The 13231-nt window shown below is 28.5% G+C and overlaps 1 protein-coding gene across 1 annotated transcript in view; it reads right to left on the bottom strand.

The window, feature by feature from the left end:
- Positions 1–298: 298 nt before the first annotated feature.
- Positions 299–13231, bottom strand: part of Pka-c1 (Protein kinase, cAMP-dependent, catalytic subunit 1) — a 63759-nt gene continuing 50826 nt past the window's right edge. Inside the window, exon 4 of the transcript XR_014437816.1 lies at positions 299–481. The gene's annotated coding sequence lies outside the window, so the exon portion shown is untranslated. The remainder of the gene's footprint in view (positions 482–13231) is intronic.

The following is a 13231-nucleotide window of genomic DNA, read 5'->3' as shown; positions in this document are numbered from 1 at the left end:
TAGCTATATTTCGAAATTTTAATATCAGATATAAATTATAGTTAGATTTATATTTTACACACAAAAAGTAACAATTTTGTTTTTCTCTTATTTAAAAGAATTGTTCAGCAATGGAAAAATTAAAAAAAAATGTGAAATTTCACTGAAATATATATAAAACTTAATGATGCAATTATTAAATGAAGTAATTTTATTATTATCGCTCAGAAACAATTCCAAAGTAAAAGCATCTCTCAAAGAAAAATTCATTTGCACAAATAAATTTTTCTTTAAGAGATAACATTAATAGTATGTAATTATTATGCAATAAAAAATCGTAGTTTCTTCTCTTTCCGCTGGTTGACAGCAAGAATAAATCTCAATTTTCGTGAAAGCGCATTCCAAAATGTATTCAGTTACCATCCGATTCAGATCAACGTGTTTTATGTGTTCGCTCATAGATATCAATCACATCTATTTTCTTGATAAATATATTTTACGTCTAAAATAATTAAATTCATTTTTATTATTTTCAAATCGTTTAATATGTTTAAAATAATACTACATAATTGTCTAATATGTTTTATCTAACAATAAGATTAAATTATATGATATTTTCGAAAAGACAAGACTAGAAAATTTGGATACATATAAATTATACTTTCTACATTTCTGTACATATACTTACGTATATATACATATACTACATACATATATATATTTTCTTTATTTTAAGAATACATATATATGTTATTAAATAATTTTTAATTTAACATGTATAATGATATAATATCAAAATGTGTAAATTTATCCAGTATAATGAATTATGTTTAATCTACAATAATAATAAAAATGAAAATACCTTGTTTGTTACTTTTGTTTAATTTCCATTTTCCGAGTACAAAACGATATATCTCAAGCAGCTAGTGTAAACCATAAAGGTCGGTATTGTCCAATTAACATGAAACGCTAAACCCCTATCAGCTTAAAGTAAAAGCACGATCCTTACATTGAGATTATTTCGGGTTTATCTTTTAAACCAGCGTTAAGTTTCGCAACATAAATAGTAACACGCATTAATGAATTACTTGAAAAAGCATCATTTATTTTTCACTACTTTTCCTTAAATATATCCTCTCAAAGTATTCTTTACGTGAAGCCCAAAGAGACCCCTAAGTTATGGACGACAAAAAAAAACAATACTTTCACATAATACAAATTTAATATCTATTTATATAAAATAGTAAGCAATCAAAGTAGCATTTTTGATAAATTTCTAGAAATAGATTTAGATACGCAAAATTTTCTATTTCATTCGTACCATATTGCCACATAACAGAACATGAAAGCTAAATTTACCAAACACAATAATAAGAAAACATTTTTGGATTAACATCATCGATTGCTGCAAAATTGAAACAAAAATAATCATACGCGACCACAATTAATGCCGAGTAAAATATATAAAAATGTATAAACTACTGTAAAAAATTATTATATGTGCAAAATAGTCTTAATTTTCTACAAAAACAGATATATAAAAATTGTAGTGTGCTAAGAATAAAAATTTGTGCAAGTTAAAATAGAAATATTTTAATTTAAAACACATACTGTTGTACAAAATAGTTATTTTAATTTTCAAAAATAATAATATTAAATTATAAAAATAATACAACTAATGAATAATCCTAGGAAAGAAGATGATCCTAGCCAAGGAGAACCAGACGACGGAAAACAGAGGATAAATAGATAATTATTGTAAGATTAAATAGATAATTGATTGTAAGATTTATCTTCTGTTATTTTAAACAAGTAAGGCTAATTGTTCTCGAGATTTTATTACCAAAAGCCGACTTTACATATTAATTATATATATATATATATATATATATATATATATATATATATATATATATATATATACCTATATATATTTTTTCTGAGAAAGATAGGGATGTATGTGGGAGAAGGTCAGACGTATCTATACGCCCATTTAGTCAACGAGTGACAGAATCCATCCGTGGCATTTTGAGCCCAACGAATAATTGTTAGAAAACAATATTCGTGGACTAGAAAAATATGTGAGGTGCAAGTGGCTGGATCGAGAATCGAACCCGAGTCTTTCGCTTTCCGGGCAATTGCTCTAGACCACTGAGCTATTCAGATCTCACACCTACTGCTTTTTAACACAGTGATATGCGACTCCAGAGCAATGTTAGTATCTTGCTCGATGGATGCAATGCCATGGAGAATCCTTGAAAGGTCGCTCGCTGACCAAATAAGCATTGTACTAAACATAAAATAAAAAAAATTACAAAATAAAAATACAAAAAAATTATTTCAAAGAAAAGTATATACGAAGAAATAATTACACAATCGCAAATATTACAATAGACGCTAATATTAGAAACTGTCATATATTTTTGAATTACATACAATTAGATCCATCAAAATATAAACTCAGGTTAATAAAGAAGAAAAGATAAATAAATTAATCAAATATAATACATTTTAATTAAACAAATATAATAAATTTTATAAATATTAGAATTATAAATTATGAAAAGATACACATATATATAAATATGTCAAAAACACACAAAATTATCAATCTTTCTGATTAAATTATTTCTAAATATACATTTATTATTATATATATGTATATACAACTCTCGTAATTTTCATCCTGACTCGGCAGTATAAAATATCTCAAACACGTTTCTAAACTCGCGAAACGTTTATTACCCGCATAACGCACTGTAAAATTGGACACGTAATTAATGAAAATAATTGGCAATCGCGGTATGCGTTAACGTAACCAAAAAAGATTCGCATTCGATAATATAAAATATTAATATATATAAGATAATATTTTAATACTATTTATGTACATTATACAAACAATAATAATAATAAAACAATATTATAAAATATTTTTTCATACTGTAGACAAATATATAATTTTTATCAAGTTGTTCGTATGGAATATATATATATATATATATATATATATATATATATATATATATATATATATATATATATATTATTTCTAATTTAAAGATGTTCTGTAAAGTTTCAATTTTTAATATATTACGTGTTTATTGCAACAGCAGTTAAAGCAGAAACTTTGTACAGAAACTTCTTCTTTCATTTACAAAAACTGTTCAGCAATGCAAAAATTTAAATAAGATGTAAAATTCCATCGAAATATATATAAAACTTAATAATGCAATTATGAAAGTAATTTTATTGTTATCGTTCAGAAACAATTCTAAAGCAAAAGCATCCCTTAAAGAAAAATTCATTTGTTTACAAAAGAATATTCACTTGTAAACAAATGAATTTTTCTTTAAAAGATAACAATATGTATATATCATTATGCAATAAGAAATAGTATGTATATATCGTTATGCAATAAGAAATCCTAGTTCCTTCTCTTTCCGTCGGATGACAGCAAGAATAGATTCCAATTCTCGTAAAAATGCATTTACAAAGTGTATCCACAAAGTGTTACCATCCGATTCAGATCAACGTGTTTCATGTGTTCGCTCATAGATATCCACCCTAATCTATTTCTTCTATTTTCTTAATAAATATGCTTTACATCTAAAATAATTAAGTTTATTTTCAAATCGTTTCGTATGCTTAAAATAATAATACTACTACAAGTAATTGTCTTATATTTTTCATCTAACAATAAGATTAGATTATATTTTTTATGAAGAGACAAGACTAGAAAATTTGGATACACATAAATTACACTTTTTAGACTTCTGTACATATACTTACATATATATACATATATATATATATATATATATATATATATATATATATATATATAATATAATATTTTTTATTTAATATATATAATAATATAATAAAATGTTTAAGTTTATCCAATGTAATGAATTATGTTTATTCTACAATAACAATAGAAATGAAAATACCTTATTTTGTTGAATTTCCATTTTCCGAATACAAAATGATATGTCTCAAGTAGCTAGTGTAAATCGTATAAAAGTCGGTACAATTAACATGAAACGCTAAACCCTTATCAGCTTAAGGAAAAGCACAATTCTTACGTTGAAATTAACTCGGGTTTATCTTTTAAATGATCGTTAAGCTTCGCAGCATAAATTATTATGGTGCATTAACAAATTATACTTGAAAAAGCATCATTTATTTTCCGCTATTTTTTTTTCAAATACATCCTATCAAAGTACTCTTTAAGCAAAGCTCAAAGAGAACTCTAAGTTATGAACGAGAGGGAAAAACAGTTGGATATACGTTGAAATTTTCAACTCGCGAATCGATTATCGGATAAAGTATTCCGCTCTATCTTATTCTTTCTCGTACCTTTTTTTTATATACATACCTCTATATAAATATAAAGTTATAGAAAAAATTTCACAATATGATCACAAGAGAATGTTGAAAAATATGAAATCGATAAGGTCGATACAAATTACTCAATATTAATTACTCAATATTAAATATTAATATTAATAAAAATGTTTCCAAAAAATGGCGCTCTTTCGTATGACACAAATTTAATACCTATTTATATCAAAAATGCGCGTTTCACATGATACAGATTTAATATCTATTTATATAAAACAGTAAGCAATTAAAACAGCAATAATTTATTCATAATAAATTTCTAGAAATAGGTTTAGATATGCAAAACTTTCTATTTCATACGATATTGCCGCATGACAGAACATGAAGGTTAAATTTAATAACAATAAGGAAACATTTTTGGATTACTGCTGCAATTTTGGATCAATGCTACAAAATTGTTACCGTGCCAGCATTCAATCGAAAATAAAAGGAAATATTGTCATGACCCTTTTTTTTCAGATAACCGAGATAAACGAGTTTGTAGAGGACCAATTGGTTTTAAACACCGAAACTCGTGGTTGGGTTCTCACTTATCGTCCCTGAGGGTCTTGTTTTATAGAGAATTAAAAGAATTTGTAATATTATGCAACAACGAGGGAATATATTAATTCTAAAGTGTGAGTATTATATATTGTATTTATCTTATTTTTCTTTGATATTTATGTATAATATGATACGTATAATGATTTTTCCTCTTAAAATGAATATATCAAGATTTTTAAAATAGATTTTTCTTTTCATTACCTTAATATGTTAAATTAAAAATAATTAAATTAATAATAAATAATTTTTTTATTCTTCATATCTTTTTTATTCATCATGTCTTCTATTTTTTTCTAAAATATTAATATTATATAATAGTGTTCTATAAAAGCACTCAAAAATTTATTTAAGATTAAGAATCCAAGTTTCTTTTAATCTTTGACTATTTATCTTATGAAACGGCCATTTGACTATCATCTTGCGTGACGGGATGAACACTCCCACGATCGTAAATGCGCGATTCCATCGTTACACGTGTAATCCCGAAAATAGTCATCCTCGATCGCCACTGCGACCTGTCTGCCTACCAGCCGTTCTGCACGATCTACTTAAAGATAGCGTGTACTATTGATTACCGCGTCTGTATTTTATTGTGTCGCATATCGAATTAAATGGCAGAATTAAAGAAAATTTTTCGCATAAAAAGCTAAATGTATAAAAATGGTTTAAATGTATAAAAATAAATCGTCACATATATTAACATATCAATTATTACTGTAAATGTTAATATAAAATTTTATATCATAATATATATATATATATATAAAGTATTAAAATTAATCATAAATACTTGAAACTCCTCATTAGGATTTAAAAAACGCATTCACATGTTCACAAATGAGATTAATTAAAATGGTGCAAAAATCGATACACAAAAATGTAGGATATTGATTGCATCGTGTAGCGGTTATTGAGACAAGAATAATCACACATACGCGACCGCAATTAATACCGAATAAGATATATCGGTGCCAACATGTAGGCCTGATGCGTATTGACGGAAAATGAAAGTCGTGGGTGGAGAGTATTCGTCGCCATCTCTCGCACAGTAGTAGTCGACTGCCGTTTTGGATCAGCCACGCTATCAGTTTGATGGACGCAATCAATATCTCACGTTTTCCCCGATATCATTCCTCTATCTTCGCGCGTCTGTCATTTGTTTTACATTTTCGTCACTTCCCAGACACTTGCGCGTTTTGTCCGCATTACATTCGATCAACCAATATCCAACTAATATCAATTCCTCCAAATATTTTAAGAGAAACTTTATCAATATTATCAATCAAAGAGAAAAGTATTCAAATTTTATAAGCACTTTTCTCGATCAAAATTATGAATGCAGGAAACATTTTGGAATACACCAAATAATATACATTCCTTATATACAATAATATACATTCCTTCTCAGCAAATTTTTCGCAAAATGCTGTTAAGTGATGAATCGTGGAACAAATACAAAAGCGTGATGCAATTAATTAAAGCCAGAGACAGAGCAAATCCGATCAACGTATCTGCAATTAATTCAGAAAATTCAGTGGGAATTTTAATCGCATCTGAATTATTAAATCCTTAATCGAAACCCAACTTTAAGCGTAAGTTAAATAATCAGCAGGTAGGCGTGGGATTCATTTTCTTTTCAGAAAAGTTCTAGGCTCACTATCCTTCGCATTCCTATTCTCATACTCCGGTAATTATTATTCATGATGTACTCAAATGCCCACGCAATGAAAACAAAAAAGAACATTTTAACAAGAATATTAAAAGATGGTAATTAAATTAGTATTTAAAAAAATTACATATTATTAGCACTAGATGTATATTATAGTTTAAAATATTGAAGCCATTCTACTTAAGAGAAGAAAGCAATATTCTTAATTTTTCATTCATATAAAAAAAATTAATTCTTTATTCGATATATTGTGTTAATATAAGGAAAGTTTAATAATAATAAGTATAATAATATATTTTAAAAGCTATTTTTTTCTATTGTCCAATAATTTATATAATTATAAATTTATAAATGTATAATGTATAAATATGTCATCCACAATTTATTTACGAAAATAAATTAGAAAAGTTATTGGAGTGTGTCAAATTTTATCCGTATTTTGAAAGTCTAGTCAAATTTTAGAACTAATTAAAGCAAATTAAAGTTAAATATTAAAATAGTTAACTAATTTTAACTAATTGATGTTAAAAATTCCAAGATTCAATCTACATTATAACTTTTCGCTTTTCAATTCACATATATCGTGTACAAAATTTACCGAGCGTAAGTTTTATAAGAAGCTAAATAAATACACAACTAGAGATGTGGTTTTTAAAGATTTATAATAGGAATGAGCAACAAAGGCATTTCTTTGTAATTAACGTCGGGACACGCATTTGTCTTCATTCGTCCCTTTTTATCATCCCTTGTACTTTTCTCTCGTCCATCTCTCAAATGTCTCCCTACCTCCCTTTCTCGTGCTGTCCTCTTACATTTCTCTCTTCTTCTCGTGTTCACCAACTGCCATTGAAAGCCCCGCTGCACGTTATGTCTAAACGCCAGCGAATAAAAGCTCGAAGCCAGTAAAGTGAGTATACGCTTCGTCACTTCTAATTTTAGCACAAAGGGTGCGGCACGCGCACGTATAGGTGTAGATCCATCGTATTAGTACACATATATACAGGCAAACATAGCACGTTCATCGATAGACGCGTCAGTATGTGTATATGTTCATAGAGAACGTCGAAGGGTAGGATATCTACCTATGGATTTCCAGTACGACGCGATGGCGCGCTCACCGCGTTGGGGTGATTTTTATAGAATTTATCCTTTGACTTCGCGCCCCTCCCAAGTCGCCGAGGCGAGTTCGATTGAAATGCTATTTCCATCTCGCTGCATGTCGATGGAAGGAGGCGTGATTTCGTTGCAAAGAAAAACCTCGTCGAAAATTGGAAAATATCGGGAAATACGTTTTGACAAACAAATGACAAGGTGCTGGAAATTTCTAAAGAGGAGCACCTCTGAAGCATCACGAAATTGAGTCGACAAATCTTTCAGAGAACCTTCGAAATGAAATAAAGTTATTTCGTTGCGATCTTGATGATATGTATCTTTTTCGATCCAAAGTTAGATCAAAATACTGCTTCCATTTCAGTGCAGATCGATATCGTAGAAATGCGATTTTCCTACAAAGAAAAACTTAACCATTTAAACATTTAAAAATGTTGATAAGTATCAGTGAAAGGATAAGATTTAGAAAAATAATGAAGATGGAAAGCCAGAAAATTGAACGATTTATCATGCGCGGAAATATTTTAAAAAGAAAAGAAAAACATCTTTTTATAATTTTGAACAAATAAATTTTTTGTTTTATTATTTTCGATATGGTTTCGGTCAATGTACTATTTCTATCATATATATCGATACAAAGAAGCAATTTTCTTTTATAAAAATAACCATATCAAAGATGTAAAGAACGATTGAAATTAAATGTTACAATTATAAGTCAATGAATTCTCTCTCTTTCTCTCTCTCTTGGCAATTAAATTTTCAGATCAAAACTATCCAATCGCCAATCTTACGCAATATCGATTTCCTCAAGCGTAATGTAGTTGGTCGAGTCACTTAGAAGCACCTAGAAGTTTGCATGATATATACATATAGCACATAATGATCGCATATAAGTACAAGTGCTATTAACTAAATGAAAGTGTCGCACAATATTCCTAGAATCAAACCCAAAAAGACTTTTTAGTCTTCTTCTTTAACGCAAACCGTCAAGTGAAAAATTAATAGATTGTCAATTATCTGTTGCAGATAAAAGATATAAAAATTTGAATATGCTGATGTGAATTAAAACTTAGTTCCGCATCACAAGAAAAGTAAAAAAAGAAAACAGTAGTGGTTACAGAATTTTTTATGAATGGTACCGTAAAAAATTCTATAGGATAAGAAAACGATAGCCGCACATTTTCCAAAATTTGTGCTAGAGAGAAAAAATAATAAAATTAATTAGGAAATTTTAACATTATTCAAGCTACGAAGGCAAACATGGTTCTACGTTTCCCTTACGAATAATTTTTAAATATAATAATAAAAATGATTAATATTTTTATTATTTTTAAGTTTATTAAAACTTTTTAACGCGTATATAAAGACTAAATATCGCAAATTTATATCGTACAAATGAATATATAAATGTGTTCATTATAACGATATGTGACAATCAAATCCGTAACAAAACGAACAACACGCGCCACTGAAATATGCAAATTTCCAATTACGAGTTTTCGCGGCTTTACATTTCCGGCCGATAACGAGTTTATAAATTCCCATCCCACGCCAGTTTTTCTGACTCGAACGAACGTTTTTAATCGATATTCCTGTTTGTATAATAAAAGCAACTGTAGCCACAACGACAAAGACCGGTTTGTCAGACGAAAATTTAAATTTCATGTAAATCGAAATCCGTCTGTAGCGTATCCAAATGTTCAAGATCGTTTTGACAGTTGTATGGGTGGATGAAAAAGAACATTACGCGAGAGTTTTTCCTCCAGGAATACATCGAAAGAGATAAAAGAACAGGGGACAATGGCGCTTACGGTTCTAACTTCGTATCTCTCGGTGATTCTCCTTAATAGCACTTTTTTCTATGCGGCATTTTTCTTCTTGTTTTTGTTGCTGAATGTCAAACCTGCAAGATATCTCCTGAGATCATTTTGTGAATAAGGCAATTTACTAGCTGTGAGAAATTAATTTCAAATACCTATCCCAGATTTTGCGTGAGCATTATATTAAATATCTCATGCTTCTGTTTACCTGTGTATTCTTTGATTATTTTAAATTTTTCCTTAACAGAAATGTAGGCAATTCTTAAATTATAATTAAAAATCTATTCTTTCTGTCACTTTTTTATGTTTTTTTAATCTTATTTAATTCAATTAATGAAGTTTCTTCTTCTTTCTGTCTATTCTTTCTGTCACTTTTTTATCTACTATCTATTCTTTCTGTCACTTTTTTATGTTTTTTTAATCTTATTTAATTCAATTAATGAAGTTTTAAAATAAACTTTTTTAGTTAGAACACTTAATTTTTCAAAATAGAATGTCGAGAAATTTGAAAGTATACAGTATAAGCAAATTTTTATTACAATATAAACAATTCTGGAAGATAAAGAATCCTGCAGCCAATCTTTGACATCCTATATATGTATATTTTCATAGCTGATTAAAGAAACTAAATACGCCAGAAATATATCAGAAATAGAAATATAATAATTTGATTAATTTCTGTGATTTATTAAGTGCACGAAAGCAAAAATCTAATCCACGCAAACACACTGTACATTGTATTTGTGTTTCGACCACGTCGCTAATCCCTTTGGAGACTCAAAGATGCAAATGTTGTGTAAATGTATTACGTAACATTTACAACATGTAGCATATAGCAAGAAAACGTAGAGAAATATTCTAGGAGTAAATATAATTTTACATGAACAATTTAAACTTACAATGAGTACATGTAAACTTATCCTTCTAGACGCTATCTCAAACCCTACTATCTCTCATTCTGTTTTCTGTACGTTCTTCGAAAGAAAATTTCTATAAATGTCATTCTATAAATGTAAAAAAAAATTAATTTTTCATATGACTGGATTTACTAGAATACATTATAATATTATAATATTACATATGCTACAAGATATATTTACGATTTTTACGTATAAGATTGGCTTTGCCAATCTTTTCCACAGAAATAGGATTACAGAAACCATTTAAATTAAAAAAATCAAAGAACTTACATATTGCAAATTTACACGTCTTATTATAAATGATTATATTTTTTTTATGAAAGAGAAAGTAGGTTATAAAATACGAAAGAATTTAAAATTTTCATATTATAAAAGCGAAAAGATTTAAAATATCCATATTTCATATTTTAATCATGCTATGCATAAATATTAGATCTGTAAAATATGTCGATAAAGATAATTGAAATTCGCTCAAAATATCTCCAAAACAATGTAATGCACAAAATGCATTCTATCATACCTTTTTTAAAATACAAAGAACGATACAATTTGAATAGTCTGGTAAAGAATTTCAATAAAACCACGTGAATATCTGGAAAAAATCGGACAAATTGCTAACTGGATCTATATCCGGATTGACACGAGCGCGCGCGGACATCGAGTCCTCGAATATACTGACATACATGAAAATCATGTAGCGATCGTATTCTCGACGAGAATGCACCCACGCACGAATACAATGTTTGGCTGTCCCGATTGATAAATCCGATCTGTCGAGTCAAGAATTCTTGCGGATTGTGGTTGACAAAATCTCTACTATGATCTAAATCGCGCTTATACATTTTAATGCCTTCTAAGTAACGATCACATATAATTGGATCTGGCTTTGCGATCTTGCGGATGCTTGATTTGCTCTCAAAAATAAACTCGGTTAACCTACTCAAACAATAAATGTGATGCAACTTTTTTAACTTTTATTACCAATATTTGCTTTTTTCCTTGTTACAATAGAAAATTAGATGAGTAAATGTTAACGTTTAATCAGCGATGTTCTGAACGAATCGCTGTGAGTGAACTAAAAAAAATATAACAATATTTCGAATGAAAAAAGTTCATCACATAAAGAATAAAACAATTTTGATTAGCTTTTATATCATATTTCTAGATGATGTGTGGATAAAATGTACATGACTTTTATTCTTCTCCAATCTTCTCTAAATTCGCTTTTATGTGATATATAATAATTAAATGTTTTAATGCAATACCGTAACAATAACTGTTTATCATAAAATGCTATAATTTCTGTATATGATAATAATACCTCGGTGCATTTTACAATAATTAGGTCACTATTAGTAATACTATCAATTATATATACATGTATATATCGAGTTTCCTATTAATGTAGGAAAATTATTCCACGTAAATATCGCGCACGTAATTGATAAATTATACCTATATCGAAGTGAAATCGATTTTTTCCATAAATTGTTTGTAATCATCTCATTATTAGTAATAGAAATAATTACAAAGGCTTGATGATATGTATACATGATTAGATATATATACACACACAGTTTCGCATTATCGTTGACATTTTTTGACGTTTGACATCTCAGACATTTTTGTTTAAGCAGAAATATTTTCAAAACTTCAAATGTGAAATTACTAAGAGAAACATAAAATTCCAAATAATAAAAAATTATAAAAAAGTGTATTTGCAAGCATAGCAGAAATCAGATATTTTTTATTATTTCTTATTTCTTTTTTAATATAATCTTTAGGAAAAATAGATTTTTTATAATGTTTGCATATTTTAGAAGAAAAAAGCATGATATTGAGAAGAAAAAAGCATGATATGAAATTAATAATATTTTGATACTGAAAGAAGAATTTATATTAGCAAGAAAAAGAGAAAAAAAGAGAAATCCGATCATCGTAAAACATAAGTACTTTTAAACTTTTTCTATATCAATTTCATATTTAATATATCGATAATAATCTTTATTAAATATTTTGCAAGCACAAAAATATTTGCCATTTTCTGGAATTTTTATTCAATTAACAATATTTAGACGTTCGATTAAATTGAGAAATTCATGAATAGATATATATTGGCTTGATTTCATCCCTTGCACAGTGACAGAGAATCAGAGGGAGATTTTAACGGTATTGATTTCCAAGCCCGGGACCTCGCACCATCTGCAACTCAAACTCAAGCTCCGCTCGTCTGAGACACCCTTACGTGCCCGAGGCACGACGTGTAAAGTCGCGTTACAAAGTGTCCCCGATTAGCGTTTATAGGTAGAATACACTATAAAGATTTACACGAGATGCGCGCACCAAAGCCGTGCCTATATTTCCCGCGCGACGTTCCGTAGCATGTCGATTTAGAAAAAAAGAACTGTCGCTTTTCAACATCGCCGAGCTTGAAAGAAAAAAAATATCGTTACGAGAAGAAAGGCCTTTAAAAGATGGTGTGATCTGGAAATAATGGTTTCTCAGTAGTTATCGATGCGGTAGCTAAAGTTGTAAGAGCCAAACATGCATATCGTACGTAAAGATTTATATATAAAATGCATATTGATTACACAGGCCCACAAAAAAAAAAAATTTGTTTGACTATGAATCAGAACATAGTATTCCCATGTATTTTTCGACGCTGAATCCGAATCCGATGTCCGTTTTATCGTATCACGTCAGGTTTAAGGGCAATTCAAGGTCATATCGTTGAAAAGCGCATTAATGAGGCCAAATATTGTATCTTCATGTTTTTGAGGTTG

This window comes from Camponotus vicinus, unplaced genomic scaffold, assembly GCF_025532165.1.
Source record: "Camponotus vicinus isolate PSW18456_S1 unplaced genomic scaffold, iyCamVici1.0 SCAF_3, whole genome shotgun sequence".
NCBI lineage: Eukaryota > Metazoa > Arthropoda > Insecta > Hymenoptera > Formicidae > Camponotus > Camponotus vicinus.
The sequence above is the reverse complement of the archived record's forward strand: the minus strand, read 5'-3'. Positions and strand labels throughout refer to the sequence as shown.